At 47.2% G+C, this 3,407-nt stretch overlaps 1 pseudogene; it reads right to left on the bottom strand.

The window, feature by feature from the left end:
• Positions 1-1,405: 1,405 nt before the first annotated feature.
• On the bottom strand, positions 1,406-2,647 carry LOC128116526 (5'-nucleotidase domain-containing protein 3-like; annotated as a pseudogene).
• Between the last annotated feature and the right edge of the window lie 760 nt (positions 2,648-3,407).

Genomic DNA, 3,407 nt, shown 5'->3' with positions numbered 1-3,407 from the left:
TGTTCAGAACACAATACGGGAAGAGGGGGTCTGAAGGGTCAGCTTCGTGACGATGTTCAACACAGCAGACATCAAGGATCCCCATAACACACAGCATTGCGGTGAATGGTGGACAGCCCAGCCCATTTAACTTCTGTGTGGCGGCAGGCAGCCTACAGAAGGCCACGTGAGCAGTCTATCAACAGCCAGTGACGATCTACTTATTGCAGTAAAGATGCCAACTAGCGAGCACTCACCACAAGCCTCCTTCATATTTGTGCCATTCTTTAGATTTAATATATGTCACACCACAGTTGCATGCCTGTAATTCTACACTCAGGAGACTGAGGCAGAAGGATTGAGTCGAAGGCCAGCCTGGGCTCCGTAGCAAGACCCTAACTGGAGGTGGGGGGGAATGGATTGGGCAAGGAGGAGGGGAAAGAAGAGCAGCTATGACAGCAGCAGCGCCACATTAGAGAAAAAGCTTAAAATGAGCTGGGCCACATGAGACAAGGCTGATCTAGCCACGAGTACTCATGTAGCATTTACAATGAAACCATTTAAACAGGACTGTTTCCTCTTACAACTGCCATTCCTGTGGCCCTCGGGCATCAAATATGTTCAAAGATACTGCAAAGCAGACATAATAAAGGATTCTGCCCCACAGATTGGGGAAGGAAGAAGTGATACCCCTCATGAGCTTGGCTCTTGGCATTAAATGTGAAATTCCACCAGCAAGCTGCCGTGTCCCAAGTGCCCTAGCATACAGGCTTGCGCTGGCCACAGACTGAGCCCGAAGGCTTTGCTGCTTGTCTTCTCCTACAATGTCTGACCCACCAGCTTAAAGGCAATTTTAATTAGAGCTGCTATCTCCTCACCCACTCCCGAGGGAGGAGGGAATCCGCCCATCACCCCTTTGGCAGCTTGAGGCAGGCAAAGCAAGTTCACACTGAGGACAAATTCTTGTTCTTCCTCAACAAAGTCATTCTGGGAGACTGCAGTCTCTTAGAACAATGTATAAAAGTCTTCAAAGCCTAGGACCAGAGGACAGGGGAACTGGCTGCAGATGTCACCGTGCCCTTCCAGTCCCCAATGCTCTGCTTGTAAACAACCAAGAAATGTCTCACAGAATCAAGAAGTGTCCTCTCTTGACCTGCTGAACACAGACAGCATCAAGAGGTCACTTTTGTCTCAGAAGGCCTGATGTTGGTTCCATAGTAAACAAGGTGGCATCCGTGTTTCAATGCTGTGTGTAGAGGACACAACCCAGGCGGCCAGCTCCTGTCTCTACCTGGACAGGACAGTCTTTGCAGTAAGGTAGAAAAAATACAAAAGGTGTTATCTTTCTTTGGGAAAGCAACTCTCAGGCCCACTGGACCTTCTGTGAGGCCATGGCTGCTTCTGGCTTTTTCCTCAGACAGAGAGATTACTTGGCCTGAGCCTCCTGCGGCAGTGGGGCTTTGAAGGCAGAGGGGCTATCTGACCATGCAGGGAGCTCACGCTGCAGGGGAGTCCTCCTCGGGTAGAACGTGTGGTGGACGTCATAGTTCAGGAGGCAGCTCAGAAAGGCCATCTAGATGTCAGCAAGCCTCGACAGGCGCCTCAGGAAGTAGGTCGGGTTCTGGTCTGTGCAGAACAAGCTCTCGAACTGGGCGTTGAAGAAACTTTTGGTCATTTCTCTCATCTTCTTCCTCTCCTTTTTCCAATCCTGCAAAATCAGCTGTGACTCAGCATCTCTGTGGACCTGCATCTGCTTCAGGAGCCCAATCAAGGTCTGCAGCCAGGTCATGTTCTGAATGTACTGCTCCATGTTCATGATTCTGTGGTCGGACCGCAGCTCAAGGATGATCGCTCCATGCTTCAGCGTCAGATCTGCCAGGTCACTGTATATGTGGTCACCAAAATACAGCACTTTGGAGCTTCTCCAACCATAGAGCTTCAAAAATTCATACAAATTACCCTGCTTGTAGATCTGGCCTTTCTGAAGCTTGTGGATTTTATCGCAGAGTAAGACACCTTTCTCATTCACCTTCTGGAAAGGTCTCCACTTATCATTGAAGAAGTTCGGTTTCTCGGCCAGAACTATGACGGCATCGAACAGGTCCCACCAGTCCTTCCCCATGATATACTGCATCCCTTTGTGTAGAAAGCTGCTGGGGCTTTTGGTGATGAGGAACATCTTCTTGCCATGGGGCAAGAAGCTTAGCCAGCACTGCACGGATCTGCTCGGCATAACAGATGTACTTACTTCTCAATACCCGCTTCAATTGTACATTATTCCTTTGATGTGGACATCCCTTATGGAGTCCTTGACATCTTTGTACAGGTGCACTGGCTCATAATCAATGTTGTTCTTTAGGAAGTGCTCATTCACACAGGACAGCAGGGTCATCTCAGGCAGGGAGAAGATATCCATGAACAGCTTCATGGTGTTCCTGTGAGAATTCTTTCCATAAAAGTCAGTCATCTGCTCCAAGGGCACGTGGGATCCCTAGTATATGTTGATGACTTCTTCATCAGGGACCACACTGAGGGCTCTGTAGACGGTTCCCATCTGGATGTAATGAAAAATATCGATCTTCATCAATATTACCCACTGGACGTTGTAATGGAGTCCATAGACGGAGAAATTTGGGTCATGCTCATACTTCCTGATCTCCACAGGATACTAGTTCTTCTACCTCTGGCTCTTCCTCATCTTCCCTCTCTTCCTTCTAGTTCTAGTCCTCCAATCTAGTTCCCTAGTTATGCTTTGTTGTTTTCTCTTATTGGCCTGTCCTTTTCTAATGAGTGACAGAAAGGGAGGGGATCTGGATGAGAGAGAAGTGGGGGATGAACTGATAGGGGAAGAGGAAAGTGTCAATAGGATATACTGTATGAAAAAAGAATCTATTTTCAATCAAAGGGGACAAATTAGCTCCTAATGACATTGTTACGTCCATAGACTAACTCATTGCTTAAACCTCATCACTTAAGATGAGGGTTAACTGTAGCTGAAGTTTTCTCCATTCCTGCCTGGCCCACAGTCAGGACAAATCTCTCTCACCTGCCAGTCCCACAGCCACTCAGACCCAACCGAGTAAACACACAGAGACTTATATTGCTTACAAACTGTATGGCCATGGCAGGTTTCTTGTTATCTAGTTCTTCTATCTTAAATTAACCCATTTCTTTTTTTTTTAATTTTTTTTAAGAAAGCCTTTTTTTAAGTTTATTTCTTTATTATATACACACAGTGTTCTGTTTGCATGCCAGCAGATGCTTGTGAGCCACCATGTGGTTGCTGGGAACTGAACTCAGGACCTCTGGAAGAGCAGCCAGGGCTCTTAACCTCTGAGCCATCTCTCCCGCCCCAAATTAACCCATTTCTGTTAATCTATATGTCACCATGTCTTCTGTGGCTTTACCTGCTGCCTTTACATGCTGCT

This window comes from Peromyscus californicus, unplaced genomic scaffold, assembly GCF_007827085.1.
Source record: "Peromyscus californicus insignis strain IS unplaced genomic scaffold, ASM782708v3 Scaffold_10__1_contigs__length_136768540, whole genome shotgun sequence".
Lineage (NCBI taxonomy): Eukaryota > Metazoa > Chordata > Mammalia > Rodentia > Cricetidae > Peromyscus > Peromyscus californicus.
The sequence above is the reverse complement of the archived record's forward strand: the minus strand, read 5'-3'. Positions and strand labels throughout refer to the sequence as shown.